A 19,648-nucleotide genomic window follows, 5' to 3' on the forward strand; every position below is an offset into this window, starting at 1 on the left:
AAGGTGCCAGCCCTCATTCCAGGGACAGCGGGCTCTGGGAGAACGGGGGCAGAGGGGTACCGGGGGCCTGCGCTGGCTGTTGCGGGCGAGGGGAAGAGAGCCCATTTTGCCTGTGAACAACACTTCACAGGAACAGAAACTGCTCAGGAATTCGGGTCAAAATGCGGGAAGAATAACCCCTGGGAGCCAAGCCACGCGTTTGTTTCCTGCAGAAAATCGTCCACGGTAAGCGGTGACACGCCGTAGCTCCAGCAGTCAAAAGGAAGCCGAACAACACGACGCAGACCCAGGGTTTTGGCGGCTCTGCAGCACAGCCCGCCCGCCGCTGCTCCCGTTGTTTTGCGGAGGAAACGCTCCGGGCCGTCCCGGGCTCCAGGCGAAGCACCGCGGGCCGGCCCGCACCCCGCCGGAGCCCCGGCCCCCACGCCGCCGCCGCTGCCGCCCCCTCCCCGGCCCCGGCGGCGGCCGGACGGCGCGGGCCGCGGCGGGCGGGCCCGGCCCCGGGGCGGTGCGAGCGGCGCTCGGCCCCGGCAGGGAGGGGCCGGACCGCCCCTACGCGAGGAGCCGCCGCCGTCGCGGTCGCGGCGGGAGAGGTGACAAGCCGCCGCTGCGCGGAGCCGCCTCCGCCCGGCTGAGAAGCGGGTGTACCCCGCTCCGCGCTCCGCGCTCCGCTCCGAGGTAAGGCAGCCGCCCGCGCCGCCGCCGGCTCTCCCCGCCGCCGCCAGCCCGCCCCCGCTCCGGGCGGCTGCGGGGCCACGGCGCGGGGACAGCCCGCGTCCTCTCGCCGCGGGGCCGGGCCGCGCGGGGACGCGGCGGGACTTCGGCTTGCCCGGCGCCCCGGGGAGGAGTCGCGGCAGCGGTGCCGCCGGCCCCGGGAGAGCCTGGCGGCCGCGGCGGCCCGCGGCGCCTCCCTGCGCGGGGAGCCGCCGTCCCGCCGCACCGGGACCCGCGGTCCCGCCGCTGCCGCCGCCAAGGGCGCGGGAAGGCGCCCCGAGCCCCGCGGCGGTTCGGGTGCCGCTGCCCCCGCCGCTCGCCTCCCCTCCGCTTCCCTGGGGAAGCCGCCGCGGCGTGGGACGGGGCGAGAGGCGGCGGGCGCTGCTGCCGGGCCGCCGCGTCTGGTTCAGCGGTGATTTATGGTTTTGTTAACTCAGCATTTGGCACGGCGTGCGAGCGGGGAGAGCGGCGAGCGGGAGTCATAACTTTGTGTTACTTCTGGAAGGGGAAGGGAAAGGGCCCCGTGGGGCCGTGGCCGCCCCAGCGGCTTCCTCCGAGTCCTCCCTCCCCGCTCCATGCCCGCCCGCTTCATCCCTGCGCCCGGGGCTCGCTGCAGCCAGCGGGGAATAGCGCTGGGTAGGTTCGCGGGGGGGACACGACACGGGACTATCACCCGTGAAGGTGAGTGTGACAGAGGGGGGAAAACTGTCAAAAATTTAATGTTTTTCTTACTCCTGGTTTTGTTGGGAAACCCTATATATTTATTCTTTGTAGTACATGTGTATTTGTCTCCATACGCACAGAATATGCACACGTATTTTTTTGAACTATGCGAACATTGCCTATAGGCTTCTGTTTCCAGATGTTTTGTTTTCTGTTTCTTTTGGGCATATTTACATTTCTGCTGGGAGGGAAACAGACAGCAGTAATGTGCCTGAATATGTATTTGAGCAGTAGCAAGGAATAACTTGTGTGCCTTTAATTCAGCTGCAGAAGATATCCATGTGGGATTAATATACTTAAGTGATCGTGTCACACTGACGTATCTTGTTCAGACTTGTAGATTTTTAAAGCAGTGTGGACTTGTAGGTAGTAGCGGAAGTGTAATTAATTTTAAACATGTGACTTGGCCTAGTGCTTATGATTTTAATGTGGTATTCGTACCTTGGTAAATATGCATCGATTTAACCATCTGTCCTCTATTTTCCCTTCGTGTGTGCACGTACCACAATGTGCGAGTGAAAAAGGTACCTGTGGTAAGCTTTAGGGCCAAATACATATTTCAATTCTTCTGGGAAATGCTCTAAAGTTACTCTCAAGGACTAGAGGAAAGCGTCTTTCATACAGTTTCTGAGTGTATTTAAAGTTAAAAAAATACTTGTTCCGGCATCAATTATGTCAATTTGTAGCTTGTATTTGGCACTGATACTATTTGCATTTGTCGAGTACAGTTGATACTGCTGCTGGAAGGGATGTATTTTTTCCCACTGTGGACAAGGCTCTTTTGTGCAGTGTCAACCTCATGCTTTTAGAGGATGCATGAGCCCCTGGGTAGAGCCAGCCTTGCGTTTTTTCTCTCCAGTGATAAGGTGGTGGTGAGGTGCCAGGTCCAATGTGGCTCACTGGAGATCTGAGCAACAGAACTTCTGCCACAGGCTGGAGCTCCCAGTTGGGGCACTTGCCAGTCTTCAGCGCTTGCCACAGTTGCAGGCATATGCTATGGCTTGTCTGCATGTCAGTGAAAACTGGAATAGCAGTGGGCCACCCTGATGATTTGTACAGTGTGGGGGTCCATCTGTCCGTCTGTGCAAGGTAATCTGCAGGAGGGTGCCCGTTTTCCTGCAGCTGAAGAGATGGGCTGTTTTGTTGTGGTATCCCTGCCGTCACCACAGGAGTGGTACCTATCTGCATTGTGTAGGTGGGTGGATGATATAACGTGGGTCACTTCCACGTATCTTCTCCTCTGAAACTTAACTCCTCTATTATTTATGGCCCTCTCTCTGAAGAAATGGCTTGGGTTTAGTCAACAGCAACCCTGCCAAGATCTCTAATCTTTGGAATTGGTATGTTTGGGATTGTGATGCTGAAATCTTCATCTGAGCATCATTTTCTTAAATTTGGCTTTTATAGAATAACAGTTGTCATAAGACGATTAAAAATAAAGTCTACTTGCTGCTAACACTTGGTGGGTGAAATTTTCATCTCTTGTACTCCAGATGCTCTGCAGTTTCTCTTCTGGTTGCAGTCTCTAGAATTATACTGTGCAGTACTAAATACTTTTTCTCCTAACCTAGGGACTCTTCAACTGTGGTAATACAGACCATAGCAAAAGTAGTACAGGAATCCTGCCACCAGTGGCATGTGACTGCCGTTTGGGGAACCTTCTTAGTTTTGCTTTTCCTTGGGTTAAAAGCTTGGTTACAAGACACTGGAGAAAGTTCTGTTAACTTTTTGTCCTGATTTATGGCAGGGAAAAAGAAAAAGTGTATTAAATTGGTATTTCCATTGCTGCCTGATGGTGTTAGATTTTTTGCATCCTCTGGGTAGCTCTTGGAATCTCAGCAACACTATATGATTATTTCACTCCTTATGCTGCCAAGTAGAATTATATAGCCTAATTTATTTAGATTTGGCATGTTCTCACTGAAAGTCATGCCATGCTAGGTGAATGAACAGTTTTCTTGTTTATATTACATTCACTCCCCACTCCCCTTTTAATAGGCCCTCACAGATCTTACTATAGTTCTACTTGAACATTTCTGATTTTTTTTGGATCTGGCAATAAAAATAGAAGTAAAGAACTATGAATCACATTAAACTTGTTATCAAAGAAGGTATTTTCATGCTGTCAGTTACCAGGGCAGAAATCTCACTTTTCATGGCTCCAGCCAGTCCTACAATCACATTTACTGCTCTTCTATAATTTTTTTTTTCTGACAGTTTATTGTTAGCTCTCTGTGGCTGAAGTACTCAGGACAGATGTAAACACACTGCCTTCATCTTTGAAGAATTACAAAGTCACTTAATTGGCTTCCAGATCACACTGTATCTTTCTTCATAGCCTTCTATCATAATTCAGACACTTCCATTCTACTTATTATTCCTTTCCAGATGTCTTTTAACAGTCGAATCTTTGCTGGATCACTTTTCCCCTGATGAATTATTATTTATTTTCTCAGAGGCACCTAAGAAATAAAATGACTGATGGATTATTCTTTTCCCCTCCCATTACCTTTCTTCAATATTCTCCCACGTTCATTTGCAAGTAGAGCTACTTAGAAAGTGTTCATTAAAATGTCAGTGAAATGAAAGTCAAGGCAGAGTATTAATAAAAAATGCTTTTCAGTTTCAAGTCACTCATTTCTCATGAATAAACCTCCAAAAACAAAAACAATCTCTTTCTTTTCTACTGCTGATACTTTATTTCCCTGTGCATTTTGCTGTCTTGATCATTGTGGTTGGATTATTTGTGGTACCTGCATTTGGCACAATTGATTGGCTTTGGGCTTAGAGAAACACAGTATCAAAATACTCAACTAGCTTTGGAATAAAAATATATGGCTCAATCAACTATAGGTATGAAGAAATAGTAGACCTCCTCAAAAATCTGAAGGTGCTGAAGAACTCAGCATTTTATCTTGCCTTGCAGCTGCATGCCACCATGTTGTGCTCACGTTGGGTCACTGATGGCAGTGATGACTGTCAGGGGCTGTTCCTCTGCAGAGCCCAAGGTAGCCCTGCTGCTGCCCAGTGCCGGGGCCTCAGGGAGCTGTAAGATAGTGGGTAGGTGTTTGAGCACTGTGAGGATGCAGCCTGGAAGATGAGAGGATGATGGTATCACGCTGTGTTCCTAGGGAAAGGCATAACACGTTCTGGAGTAATCGGATTTCCTAGATGGGAATGCTTCATGAGCGGCCCATGGGGTCGCAGATGACTCTTTGCCTAGATAGAGCTGAGACAGCCATGCTGTTATTGAGTAGTGTTTCAGTATGAAAGTATAATGTCAGTGTAAAGTCCAGAAATACTTCTGACCTATGACCAGCTGGGATCATGTATCTTAAAGCAACAAACCTAGGGTCTGTCTGTTGCTGCAAACCCTTGACCGGGCTTTCCTCTGATCTCCACTGAATTCCGGGTTTAGTTTTAACTTCAGCTATTCCTCCTTGCTTGGATGGTGCTGCAGTTGTTTGTGCTGAATGTTAAATAGGTCTGTTGTGTTTTCACATTGGCAGAATTTGAGACTGTTGCTGGCTAATTCACCTGGTGGTTTGACACTGATGTTAAAACGTAGTATATAGGAAATTGAGCTTTGTAGGTCTCTACAGGGGAAGGAAGAGGTGATGTGGAAGCACCTTTTTATTGCTGCCTTTTCTCCATTGCTGCTAGTTTATCCAGGAGGGACGCAAACTATATTTCTGTGGGCCCTTTTGAGGTATCCCCCCTAGTGAGAGACAAATATTTCATGCCTCATGGTATCAAAAAGGAGGTCTGTGAGGTTGAGTTTATATCATGCCATGCCTCCTGTGAAAAGAGGTAGTTTGAAGTATGGGAAGATCCATGTCCTTGCTGTAGTTTGATGTCCCTCGTCTGTACCATTAGGCTTACTGAAGTGAGCCAATAATCGGTCTTGTTGCTTATCTTTTCCAGGAATGGGAGATTTGGCACTAACCAGTGGTTGCTCAGGACAGTATGTCCACAATGAACTCATTTCCTCAGCAGTGGTAGGACTGTTACATTTTCAAGGAGGAAGAAGACTTCCAAGTATTTTGTTAATGATTTCAGACTGGAAGTAGCATGGTTGAATTCACAGGTCTCAGAGGAAAAAGAGACACCCTGTTTCAAGATTAGATGATGTGGTTGGCTTGAGCTGTGTAAACTGTGTTGGTGGATATGGGCGAGGCATGATTTTTTTTCCTGAAAAGGCTTTCCAAGTGTGCACAAGGTTTTCATGAAGGGGAGTATTTCCCTGCTGTGCTGTTTGTCTGTGTGGATGTCATAGGCCTTGATTATGGAAAGCCTTAGCATAGGCTTTGATGCATTAGTTATTTCAGCATTTATTGGCCATTTCTTCATTTGAGATTTTCTATCCTTTGCCTGTGGTGAGATACTGATAGATAACATCAAAGAGTTTTTTGGGTATGCTACTGGAGCAGTGTTTGTCAGGAGTTGACTGTGGCTTTGGTCATTGCTCATGTATGGGTCCTTGAGCCCTCAGATCCTTGCCCTGCTGGTGTTGATGAAATCTGTGAGATTTTGGAGTTTCTCAGTCCTTATTCTGCTTAGGCTTTCTCTGGCTTCTGGGAAGCTGGCCATGCTTTCACTTCCTTGAATGAGGCAATGCTCTTTCCATAACTGCAGTAGTGTTGCTATATCCATAATGCTCAACTTCTCTGTCAAGTGTTAGGTCAAAAATATGATCAGCTTTGCAGGTTGGTCCAGGTGTGATCTGTAAAAGTGCCAAGAGGATTATGTGGAACTGGCTTTTCTTAAAAAACACAAGGTGCTAAGGATTGGGGATTTTATCATGGTCAACCTTGTGTCAAAATATCTGCTGAAAGTCTCGAGCTTTGTAATTCTGGGACGTTCTGCTACCTTCCATTGCAAGATATTAATGTTGACCTTCCTAAAGCTGTTTCTTGATGGTAATCTATGAGTGAATAAATTTTAGCTTTGGCTTTTAAGGTTAATGAAATCTAATAAAGATGCTTTAATATAAGCACCTTGGATTTCGTATTTGCAGAACAGGTGAACAAAGTGCTTCTTGGTGTCTGCTTGTCTTGGATGCTGTATTGTGAGGAGCGGGGAAAAAAGACATGGGATTTATATCTCATCTAGAGAGAGCTTTGGGTGATGCAATGTATATCATGTATTTCACTCTCAGGGTTGTGTATTGCCTGTTGGCAGTTAGAGGTAGGTCTTACATTACTCAAGTCATTCACTTAATTTCATAATGCTTTGTGCTTTTTGCTTCCTGTTCATAGTGGAGTGTATTTCTTCTGCTACTTGTAGCTACCAGAAAGTATCTGATTTCTCTGGTTCTTTCCCTCTAATTCCTTGGAAAACCTAGTCCAGTTTATACCATGGCAGATGAAGTGTGCCATGTCATTTGGATTGCTGGATCCCACAAGAGAGGTGTGTAATTTGTCTTGGAGGGACAAGCTGTTGAAATCTGGGAATGCTTAGACCTGGATGTGCCTCCTATGGGAGCCATGGTGAGTGTGGACAGGAAGGATGAGGGCAGGGTAATGTTAAGATTAAGGCACATTCCATCAGATGATGGTGTTGGTGGTTTCAGACAGTAATTTTTTATTTTAAAATAACCTGTCCTTGCTGTTGTGAGTCAGAGGAAGGGGGAAGAAAAATCTGTCCACTTCCTGAGCTGTAAAGGGGCCACTTGACTAATGGTGTGGCAATAACTGGAGGCCAGAGCTGGGTGGATCTCAATACTCCTCCCTCACAAAGCAGCAGAAGAGTTTGGTCATCTGAACTCTGGTGATGGCCCTGGGGCTGCCAGGAGGATTACTACAGCACTGTTCTTGCTTCCTGGAAAGCTTACACCATTCTTCTTCACAAATTTCAAAGGCGTCTGAAGTATTTTTTCTTACGTGGTACAAGTAGTTCCTAAACCTCTAGAGCTGGTCCCCACTGCTGCTGAGTCTCGGTGGAGTCTGCTCCTGGAAACAAACTGGGATGGGGGAAAATGTCATTAGTGCAGAACTGTGTAGAAAGCATTTAGGATTGAGATAATGAATTTTCTAAACAGGAGGAATAATTGAAACTGCTGTAGTTCCACTTTACTTACTCCAGCAAGATTTTGTCAGCAGGTTCTTATTTTTTTGTTGATTTCCGATTTGATTTCTAATGGACTGAAAAAGGGACCAGAATGAATGGATATCCATAAAGGTTAGATTTTTTTGATTTGACCTCCCCCCCCCCCCCTTTTTTTTTTTTAAATAGCTGCTAATACTTTTGAAGTTACATTGTCTCAAAAAGAAATCTTTGGAGATGACCACAACTGGAAACACCTGGACACAATTTGGGGGTTTTTAAAGGGCCCATAAAGAACTCCTATAGAAAATTAGCACTGGTAACTTAATTTTTTATTGTTAGGTAGCTTGATTTTAGATACCTTTGTAAAATAGAAGTACATTAAATATGCAAAATATCTGAGAGTACTGAAATAGAAAGAACTGAAATTCTGTGGACATTTCTGTACAGGATGCAGAGTGTTTAACATATCCCTTCTGTCAGCAGTACAAAGAGAAATCAAAAGAAGCAAATGCAAAACATCTGAGTAGTAGTTACTTGTATATGCAGCCAGTAGTAGAGGGAAGAGAAAAGCAGAAGTCTTTCTAGTTCATCCAGCATTAATTAAGCACATGGTCGTAGCTTTTGTCAAGGCAGTACTTCTAGCTCAGATGAAGTTCCATTGCCATGTCTCATTCCAGTGAAAAGTTACTTTTATGAGTAGGGGTCTAGGTTGGGGGAGCTGGGCATATTTGCTTGGATGAGAAAGGTCCAGTAGCTGTTACAGCTATTGGAGCATGATTATGAAAATAGTAGGACCAAACTGTACTTAGTAGTGCCAGGTGACACCAAGGGAGAGTGACAACCAATTGTTTCTTTAGAGAGTCAGATTGGATGTTGGAAAAATCTTGTTACTAGGAGAGCAGTGCAGCACACCAGCAGGTCGTCCAGAGGAGCAAGTAGATGTCAGGACTCATCAAGGCAAAGCCATGCCGACCCAGTCTGCTCTTGATGATAGTTTTCTTTTGAGGCAGAAGCTGGACTAGGTAAGAAAGCCCCTTCAGTTTCTTACAATCAAAGTTTCTAGGAGAATGCCCCCCCCACCTTTCTTCTCAAATGAAGAATTTTTTAGACAGCTTTGGACTGAGGCGACCAGCTACTGTGGGATGCTTGGTGGTAGATTCAGTGTACTATACTTAGATTAGTATTGTTCATCTAAGTATTTATGACCTGAGGACCAGCAAAACATTTTTGTCAACAGGTTTCTTTTGTTCTTACCTGTCCCTGAAGGAAGGGACAGACAGAACTCTTTGATGGTTAATACAATCCTGCCCAAACAGGCAAACCTCTCCTTCTGGGTCTGCTGAAGATAGCTTTGGGGGATGTGGTGGCATTACAGTTGTGAAAAGGGCAGGTGGTCTGCAGTGAAATTTAGCTTAAAATCTTAAGTTTATAAGACTACACACCCCACAGCAAAACACCTGTGCAATATTCATCTTACACTTTTTCCCTGCATTCCCCTTTCCTTAGTAGGACTACCTTTAAGTAAGCCAAAGGTAGCAGACGGGATATCTTCTAATCTTATTGTGGCTCTACTATTATGTCTTAATGGTTGTATTTTATCCTCATTAGAACTGATATGAGGGGGAACAGCCAAATGAATGGTTTTGTCAATTTATAACACTTTTTTTTTGAGAGAGAGAGAGTTGGAGAAAAATACAGAATGGGTGAAGTAGCTGTTAGAAAGCTGGATGCTATCCCTTTATAAACTTTTCCCTATGAAAAAAATTCCCATTCCATCTTTGGGTCTCTGGTGAATGAAGTCCTGTATACGTTTTGATTTTTGAGGCTTTTTTTTCTGTAATTTGCTTCACTTTTCTGGTGGTGGGATTAAATATTGACATGTGCTACTTGAAACATACTGTTTTCAGAGGTCATGCTGTTGGATGCCATTTTATCCCACACAGTGCTTCTGCTAGAGGACCTTGTTTCTTGCCTTGCATTACTCATACTTGCTTGCTTATTTTTTTCTATGTGAAAAAAATTCTTGTTTCTCTTTGTGTTAACAACTACTTATTTTTTGGTTTCTGTTACATGACATTTGGGAAAACTGAACATTCATGTTCATGTATATAGTATTTTGTGGCAGAGCAATTAGGCAAAGATCCACATGTAATGTTTAAAAGCATTATACAACAAAGTGTTCCTGACACTTCACAGTAATCAGAAAACAAGCTGAAACAAAGCAACCTCTTTTGAGGTGCAAATGGAAATTTGGTGCAAAACTCATGACTGAATGCATCTAAGTCTCATGTTTAAAGAAAAGCTTGCCTAAGTGAACACAAACTCATAGACTTCACAAAACAGAGCTGCCTGTTAACCAAAAGACTAGTTGCAGTTGCTTGCCAACAGTTCACTTGGCATAGCTTTCTCCTACCTGTCATCCATACTTCACAGAAAGAAATAAAACCCTGCACTTACATACTCCAGGCCCTCTCTTCTTGCCAAAGTAATGCTTTTTTAATTATATGGAGTCCTCTGCTCTTACATGTGTGGGTTATTAATTGCTGTAAAAGGGTGAGGGATTGAAAGCTGCTCTTACTGATTTAAAACAAAACAAAACAAAAATTATCCAATTGGCTTTCATTTTCTGTGAAGTTTCCTGGATCCTATTTTCTCTGCTTACAGTGGAGATTGCTTGCTGGTTTTGCTGCATGCCCCTGAGCATCTATCCTACAGACTCAGTCTGTTAAGAGGCAGCTTGTAGGGAAATGGGAGGCAGCATCACCTCTTAAATTAGGTTGTTTTACACCTGTATTGCAGTAGTGTACAAAAACAATAGCATAATTTTAATGAATTAGAAAGGGCAAGTTGAATTATTTTTCTGCTAATTGAAGATGGGAAAATTCAAAATGTAGCTTAGTTTCAGTGGCATTTTTTTCTCTTTGGGTTTATAATGGATTAATAAAATAGAGCTTTTGATTGAAAGGATAATTAGAGAGTTCTCATTACATCACTCATTGAAAGATGTATTATTTGGAGCCATTGCTTGAATTTTATGCAGGATTTCAAATATATTTGAGGCTGATAACTGAATCTTAATAGATTTTAAAAATACTGGTCTTGCATGCAGAAAACTTACCTGGAATACATGTCTCCTATAGTTATGTGAAGTACTAATTTTAGTAATTTACGAGCTTTTTGGAGGACAACTCTTGCTTCTTTATCTTCCCAATATGTTGGAAATCCCCAAGATAAGTGGCAGAAGTTTAGTATATGCATCCTTCACTACATTCCTTGAAACACAAGAGGGTTTTCCTATGCCTATGTGACTTTGTGGCTGTGGTTAGTACTTTTTATGAAAAGGTGATTTATCAAATGGTTTCCTCCTGTTGTGGGTTTGAATAGGAACTACTCCAAATTTGAGGCCAGAACAATGGGTATGGAGGAAATTAGTCATGGAGGGGTCTGAGGAGGAAGGAGCAGGTTTTTATCACTGATGGAAGAACTTCCCAGTACATGGGGGTCTCACTAAAGATGATTTATGAATCAGTGGGTAGTGCTGGATTACGCTTTAGCATTGTTTCCAATTGAGTATTAAAAACCTAAATGTACAACACCCACTTTCTTCTTAATTTGACACATTTGGGAAGTTTTCTTCCTAACCACATAGATTTGCAATACATTTTTATGAAGGCTTAAGCATTTGGTATTTATTTCAGCTGAAGTCGAAGGCTCAGGAGGCTTCCATCAGGTAAGTCCCTGGCCGTGGCGTGTATTTTACAAACTAGGGGGACATGAAGTCAGATCGCAGAGAGAGATTTCCCCTGCATTTATGATATATGTTTCTGGCTTAAATAGTGCTTGTACTTTTACACTGTGATTCGTTGTGATTCATAAAACATATTCTTGATAGAGTTCAGCAGCTGATGATAAAGGGTTTTTGCTTTGTATATAACCATTTTACATTCTGCTGGATGATTTGGGAAGATCTGTTCTGATAGGAATATTTCTGAGGAAATGGTTGCATTTTTGGATGGGTACAAGTATCTAAATATATGGCATCTAAAATGGCACTAGACAATTTTATATCTGGGACATGTGTGTGGGACTGGCAAATATAAGACATACCAGTAACCCAGTGCTTCCAGCAATGGCTACTAAAGGCCAACAGAAATTCCCTAGGGCATCTAGAAGAAACTATATATCTGGGTTTGGATGATTAAAATTGCAATTTTAATGTTTTAATACTTCTGTAATTTGGTATTTCAGATGAAAATGTCTTTTTATTCAGCTGTCATGAAGAAAAACAGTATCACTTTCCTGAAAAAACTTTTGCATAAGTCAGTGTTCTAAGAGTAAGGCAATGTAGGTGGTTTGCCAATTTATTTTACTGAGCTTATTATTTTGCCAGTTTATAGTATCCGCCTTATAGAGTCAGCAACATAATAGTTCTTTTACCAACCTTCCCTCTCCCCAGATATGTCCCCCTCCAAAACGAAAAAGAAAATCAAGAGGAGAATCCCAGTTCAACTCTTCTTAGGTTAATTTGGTGTCCATCGGTTGTTCAGAGGAGGAAAGCACGAGTGAGTGCAAAGATTCAGACAGAGGGAAAAAAAAAAAAAAGCCTGGAACATGTTCAGCATAGCTTAGAGAACAAGCTTATGTAGCTTATATAGCAACATAGCTGGAACATGCTTATGGCAAGCTGAGGATTTACACCAAAGCTGTAACTGTACATTGTCAAAATACATGTGTCCTTTAGCTCTATGCTAATGTCTTCAGTTATTTGAACTGAATGTGAAAATCTAAAGTGCTGTCCAGTGTATGTAACTGAAATATCTAAATATTTATGTTCATAATAAGGCTTCTTCTGTAGTAAGATTTCATCTCCTACATGTTTAATGAAGGACATGATAAAAGAAGCCTAAGGATGACCATCTCAGGTAACCAATACAGAAACACAGATGCTTTTAGGATATGATGGAATCTCTTAAAATAGCTACTTTGGGATAGGATGAATCACAGCCCACAAATGCCTATTTCTCTTCAGTGACTATAAAGAGAGAGGGGGAGTAGAGTGACTCAGTGAAATGTGGTTGTTTATATTTGGTCAAATGTATTTCAAGCTAAGTGCATAAGGCTACAATCCCGAGGCAGCTCAGCTCTCCATGGCACCTGGTGTATGTGTCCCAAACATTCAGCTACAAAAGCCTGGTTGGAGTGAACTGCAGTTCTTTGGCTGATGCCTTCATCACCCTTCCCAACTGGAACCACCCTCTAAAGGAATTGTGCACATGTACTTAGTTTTCATCCTGATGGGAAATTGGTGTCATCTTAAAATAAAGTCAGGATGCAGACTGGATGTGTGCCTGAACCCATGTGTTTGGATCTCACAATTTAGACATGGCTTAAACTCCTTGTGCAAGCAGCGGAAGGAGAGAGAGCATTTGGAAAGCCTCCAGGAGCCACCTTAATTTTGGTAAGATTGATTCCTGACATGTAACTTGAACATGTTCTTGCTTCTGTGGAGTGTTTCCATTTTATATTTCTCTCAGCATATATATGATATGAAAATAGAATAGTCTGTTTTCCTTTCTGTGCACAATCTCCAGTTTTACTGGGTTAGGGAGATGTTGGGATGTCTGGGAGGTAGGAAGTTAAAACAGTTGAAAAGCCAGACTTAAATGTTATTGTGATGAGCCTGTTTTTAAAACAAAGATTAGACCTGTCCTTTCAGAACCTGTTCCCAGTTAGTAACTTGGAATTTTTATATTGCTCTTTACATTTTTAGCTTAATAACGATTTCCACCATCCCTTTACCCCAGTATGGAGATTGAGGTATTTTACAAAAGCTGGCATCAGTGATATTATGCATGAGTGTCTAGTTTTAAAATCTTGGCAGCTGCTTTGACTTTTCTTTATGTTGTCATTCAGACCATAGCTACCAAAGCTGAATTTTGCTCATAGTAACAGTTGTGGGAAGTTACTAAGGGAAGAGTCTATTACTGACACAGGAAATAGTTTTGCAGTCCTTTTTGTCATTGCCAAACTTGCCAAAATGTCATTGTTGCCATAGGTCATCTAGGCACAGCTCAAAATCATCAATCTGCTGCAACTGAATATCACATAAATTGCTTGGTGACTTCGGTGCTAGTGTTACATATGTTCCACTCCTCTTGCAAAACTCCCTTTAAATTGAAAGTTTTGTTGTTTCTGGAATTAGACCTAATTGCTGTGATTCAAGAGTAAGGAAGAAAAAATAACTGTGTGGGTTTCTGCATTTTTCATTTCTCCTCCTCTTTATTTCTTCCAAAATAGTTCACTTTTCTCCAAAAGTTGTATCAAGACCATTCAGAAAATTGTGTGTAATAGTCACTGATAGAAGCATTTTTTTCCCTTGATTCATTAATTACAGAAGCATATCAGGCAGAGCAGATGGCATTTTTTGAGTTGGAAATTTACCTTTGTTGTTCTTTGTTGAGTTTGACATGTGAATTTCTCAGTTTCTCTAAGATGATACTGTTTTGCAATTAAATATATAATATGGTTGTATAAATCAGACTGAAAATTGAAATTCTGGCCTTTTTCTTGTAACTGATGTGAAAAATGAATGGGTACATGGGCACATCTCCATTTGAGAACTATTCACTCCTCAATGTACAGAACAATTATTTAATTTTTTTTTTTTTTTTTTGCAGTCCATGAAGTCATGCCTTACAATGGTACTACTCAGGTGCTATTTTTGAAAAAGAGCATGTATTTTCTCTTGAGTTTTTTGGTGGGTCTTAGCTAAAGTATTCACAAATGGGATGTGATGTATTTTCAGCACACCTTATTTGAGTTGAGGGTCTTCTGATCCTTTGTCATGGGAGAATCTATAATATAATAACCCACACGAGGGAGGATCTGGGTGAGTGTTTGGCTGCTAGTTTTGTGTTTGTGGTTCAGTAGTCCTAGGAGTGCTGTCTGGAAGCACCCCAGCCCTGTTTGCCTGCAGTTAAAGCTGTGCGGTGGCTGAAGACCAGCTTGTGCACTGTGAAGCAGTGGCACTTGGAATTGGGTCGTGCAGGCAGTGCTGAGCCCGCGCCTTTTCAGGGCTTCTGTTAGTGACTTGCCTTGGGTTTGTGGCGGGGAAGGGTTGAGGGAACTTGCAAGCTGGAGCGAGCTAATGGGCCGCAGAACCTTTGGGTGGGTGCTGTGGTATGAGCGCGCATGGGTGCGTGGAGAGGGCGGCCGGCTCCTGCTGACTGCTGCTGCCTGTGCTGATTACTGCCCTTGTCTGGCAGGGGCACCATGTTCCTCTGTCTGTAACCTGCTGGACTAGACCAGCCAGACTCTGGCTCTTGCATCTATTCCTCCCTTTCCCTCTCCTCACTGTCTCCCTCTTCTGCCCAGCCTCTCGGTGTGTTTTGGCCCACCTGACCTTTCTGGCAGTCCCCTCTGCAGTGCGCTCTGAAGGGCTTGTCTCATGCAGGTCCCTGGGTCATGAGAGCAGCAGGCAAGGTTGTCTTCCTGCTGTCAGCTCCAATGTCTGGTCTCTGGCAGATGGGAGCAGCAGTTACAGGGGAAATCCTGCTAATCTCCTGTAACTTGAGCCCATTACATGCTCAGTCGCACTGTGGGGCTGGTGCCTTTCCAGCCACGTATGGATGGATGGCTGAAGGAATCAGACGCTTACTGCTGAACACTTTCTGAGATATGCACTGTAGGCATCAGAAACAAAAATTAAAAAGATGCTGTGAGTCAGCTGAATATTAGCAGGCTTTAAAGCTTTGTCAAATAGGAAAATATTTTAATGTGCATAGCAAAACATATAAAAAACCTTGATATATTAAAAAACCACCCTTAAAAACAACATTAAAAAAACAAGGGATCAGCACTTTGCCAAATTTCAAGGCTGCCCAAACCATGGGCAGAGGAGGCAGAGTTCCCCAGTGAGTTACAAGGATGGCTGAGCAATATGTTTTTGTCTAGGTTATCTCAGAAATAGGCAAACTGTGTTTTGGCAGAAAGGTCTATAAATCCTACAGCAGATGTCCAGCATGGAAAATTTTTAACAAGGGCAGCTCAAGTTTGGCAGAGTCAAAAGAATGTGGAAAATCCTGATGAGATGTGCCAAGCCATCTTAATAATGGGTGGAGTTACCACCCTTGTCCTCAGGGTCTCTTGAACCCACCAGGATCAACAATTTGGGTTTTTTGAGGAGGGTTGTTATGGTGGTCTTTTTTTTCTTTTTTTTTTTTTTTTCTTTTTTTTTTAATATAGGGCAGAATATAGAAGAATGGAGGGGGTGATTGAACAGAAAGTAAGGGCTGGCTGGCAGGAGCCTTCTTGGCAGGAACACTTTTCAGCCATGCCTGGAATGGGAGGGTTTTCACAAATTGTGTGGGACATGGTGGAGCCCAAAGGAGAGTTGCTGCTTGCTGGATAGAGGAATAATGGATTTTTGGGAAGCTGTGTTTATAATATGCAAAATAGTCCACAGGAAACAATGGGGCCTTGGGACAGAGCTGCCAGTGAATGAGAGCTTTGTTTTCCTCTTGTCTATTCATATTTCTAAACTTTTAGTGGCATTTTAAACACATTTTACACATTTTTTGTGTAGTGGCTTGAATTGCCTAAACTGCTGCCTAAAGTACTGTTGCACTGCAATCTTTATCCCTTTTTGGATAAAAATTGGCTTTCAGCTTAAGCTCCTTTTTGTATTTTTCTTAATTGCAGCTCTTGTTTAACAATCCTTGGCTGCTTTGTTTTTATGTTTTAAAACTTTAGAAAATTTTATAGCAAAACTAGTTGACAGCAGACCTTGTGTACCAAGCATGTCATGCTGCCCACAGCTTGACTTGAAAATGGTATTGCAGTCCTTTGCCAGAACAGTGACACAAATGAACATCAGTTGCAAGCTAATTGCATGGAGTTTAGATGCTGCTGATGGGATTGGTCTGCCATGGATATGCATTAAAACACCATCATGTAGATTGTGTTTTCATTGAGAAGCATCCCATACCTGCAGTCCCTAACAACTGGTCTGAAATAATCAAAAAGATGTTATGGTTGTATTGCTGTTAAATGCAGACACTGCACATAAGATTATGCAGCATTAAAATGAGAATATTACTGCCTGAATTGGAGTGTGTTTTGGCTGCATGTTAAACTAAGACAGATGGTTTGATTCATTATGGTTCATGTCTCACCTTTACAAACAAAACAGCACCACTGCAGTTTTGCAGTTTCAGAAATGTTGTTTGTGCATGCATTTACAATTAGCAAAAGCTTTGAAAATCCTTGTGCAAGAAATGCTGAAGCTGCTGTTGCAGTAGAGGGAGAGGCAGTTGTTTGTATTTGCTGTGTAGGTTATTTCATGGAGCTATCTCTTTGCCTCACCAGTAAAACTCCTTCCCTGTGCGAGGGAAATTCCTGGTTCATTGGTATGGATGCATTGTTTTTACACATTAGAAGTGCTGTGTTGCCGTGCCAATCATCCTGTTAGGATCAGTTTAAGAGCAGTAGGGCTGACGAAGCTGGGTGTGATTGGCTGCCATATGCTGGGAGGGCTCTGTGAGAAGGAAGGGCTGCAGTCTTTCAGCAACGGAGTTTAGGCTGTGTCTGCTTCATCATCTGAGAAAAATCCCCAGAAAAGTCACAAGGCTTTCTGAGAAAAAAAAAAAAAAATCCAAAACATTACCGGCTGCTCATCGTTTCATGTGAGAATTAGTTACCATGATGCGATGGGGAAGATGTGGCTGTTTGTTTATATCAGATGTTCCTGTTCACGTTGGGAAGGTGTCGAATAGACAGGGCTAAACAAGGTAGGAGGATCGTTGTCTTTTATCGAATGTTTCAAGAGTTCGCTGCAGTATACTGCATACTGTATGTGTTGCTTGGGGGAGTCGGGGAAACACTGTTTCTCCCGTGATTGGATTCTATTTGGGTGGAATAGGTGGATTTTATGGTAACTTGTTTTCAAAGGGTATTGATTTCCAGTGTAAATAGCTCTCTTCAGAAATAGAACATGAGTATACACATATTAAAACAAGTAAAAAAAGAAATAGGTCAGTGTGCTTCAGAAGTGCTGCTACCTTAATTGGATTTTTAGCTGGGCTGTTGTCTGGAAGTGCAGCCTAGCTTTAAGAAGGAGAAGGAGTCAACCTGGAAATCTGTGAAGTTTATAGCAGCTATATTTGAAGATTTAGGTGAATTAGACTGGCTGATCTAAATAATTCCCTATCGGAAGTTTTAACTAAAGCCAAGACTGCCTGTTTTAGATTTGTAGAGGTATACAACAAGATTACAGTATTTTACCCTGTTATGAAAGTATGGGGTTTTTTTTGACTGTGCTGTGATTCCTTTGCTCTTCAATGAAAGCCAGGGGAATTTTTCATATTGTAGTTTGGCTTATTGTAGTTTCTTGTAGAAAATTGCCCTTTCCAGGTCTTTGTCTAGGCAGCAAAACAGAACCTGTACATGAAAGCAAGGTTAATAATATGTGCTGCAATTATCTGATCTTTATACATTTTTAATGAGAGAACACACAGCTAGCAGAATAATTTAATGAGCAGGCTGGCTTTTAGAGCAATGATTTCACTGTGCTAAGGCACATCAACTTTCTTCTAGAGGAGGAGCCTCAGTAAAAAATGGAGAAGATTTATGTTAAATGCTTTAGAGAGAGCAGAAATCTGTAAAATTCTGGAAGAACAGAGTAGTTTTTAGTTGTTATTATTATTTATTAGATAGGAAGCAAACTTTACCATCATGTTGCAGGAGGACTCTGAGAACATTTCCTCATCCTGTTATATGCTGAAGCCTTTTCAAGTTTCTCACACTGCCATATGCATTGATGGTGCTCAGTACCTTTCAGGATGTCACCCAGTTAGTGACCTAAATTAGCATGCTGACTTCAGTTGTGTTATAGCAGCATCATTTATATGTACAGTATATCATATAGTTGGGTTTTAATTTTTTTTTCCCCTAAGATTACCCAGTAGTGAGACAAGAAAATGTTGTGGGCTTATTTATTTTGTAATAGCCGTGTACATTGCATACTTGTGCTCAGCTAGAATGTTGATAGAAAAAATAAGTGTATGTACTGAGGAAGACTAAAGATCAATTTCTTAAAGAGAAATTGAGTAGAAGGACCTTTTGCTGCCTAAAAAGAACTTTCAGCGATGTAATTTTGGGGAGAAAGTTTCAAGATTTCCTTTATCCTAGGAATGAGTTACATGAGTTTTAACAGTGTTGTGACAAGTAGGCCCTTCTAGACCAACCGTCCATGGAACAACTGTGCATTGTCCCTCCCATTTTTTGGGAAGTACAGGACATGTACTCAGAACTCCTGATGTCACCTCCCAACTCCTCACTGCTGACTCTGCTCAGGGGTGGTTGACACAACTTCCCTGCTCCCTGGCCAAGTACTTGCTGGGGACCTGGGGCTAGCAAGTACTTGGGGCCCTGTGGCTGGGTTGTTTACACACACTCAGTTTATGAACCAGTTATTTTTGGATGCTAGTCTTCTAAGTCAAAGCAACCTTCTGTCTTCTGAGGATTTCAGGATCTTCTTACAAATGAAACACGTGTCAGGATGGAGAACATTATTATTACAAATCCATAGGGTATGGATATATATGTTTAACTCTCTATCTCTATTGATACTTAAATGTGTTGTTCGTATGCAAACTGTGTTAAGCTGATAATTAGAGGCAAGTAAAATAATCTTTTTCAAGCTATAAAATATGAGTCAAATATTTAGTTTTTGCAAATAAAACTGTTTTCGTGCACAGCTTTAAGAGAAAACTTTTCGGTCTCCTGTTTTGAGACAATCTCTTACTTTCAGATAATTTCAGTGTCTGGTTTCTCTACCTTGTAGATCACAATATCTAGAGTTATCTTGTTATGCCTGACTACCAAAGTGAAAATTTGCAATCATCACTTAGTCAAGTAGTTTGTATCAAACTACTGACAGATAATCACATGACAAAAGGATTTAAAAAATTATTTCCTGATCAAGGTGTGTATACATACTACTGCTTTATATGGTTAGGTAAATGAACCTTCAGCTTAGAGATTAGAGGTGGTACTAAATATTCTGCTTTTACATTTATTTGGTATTAAAAGTATTTCAGCTCAGATTCCAGCATGTATTTAATTTAGTAGTATCTTTTCTGCTTAATTGCTCTGTGTATTTCAT

At 42.4% G+C, this 19,648-nt stretch overlaps 1 protein-coding gene across 10 annotated transcripts in view; it reads left to right on the forward strand.

Moving 5' to 3' along the window:
- Positions 1-521: 521 nt before the first annotated feature.
- MBNL2 (muscleblind like splicing regulator 2) overlaps positions 522-19,648 on the forward strand; it is a 106,126-nt gene continuing 86,999 nt past the window's right edge. For 8 of the 10 annotated variants that reach the window (XM_021530291.2, XM_021530294.2, XM_021530296.3 and 5 more), the window contains exon 1: positions 522-678. The gene's annotated coding sequence lies outside the window, so the exon portion shown is untranslated. Of the gene's footprint in view, positions 679-12,499; positions 12,944-16,784; positions 17,274-19,648 lie in introns of those variants that run through there. The other 2 variants (XM_031504317.2, XM_021530292.3) reach the window with 2 other exon arrangements.

This window comes from Lonchura striata, chromosome 2 (assembly GCF_046129695.1).
Source record: "Lonchura striata isolate bLonStr1 chromosome 2, bLonStr1.mat, whole genome shotgun sequence".
Taxonomy (NCBI): Eukaryota; Metazoa; Chordata; class Aves; order Passeriformes; family Estrildidae; genus Lonchura; species Lonchura striata.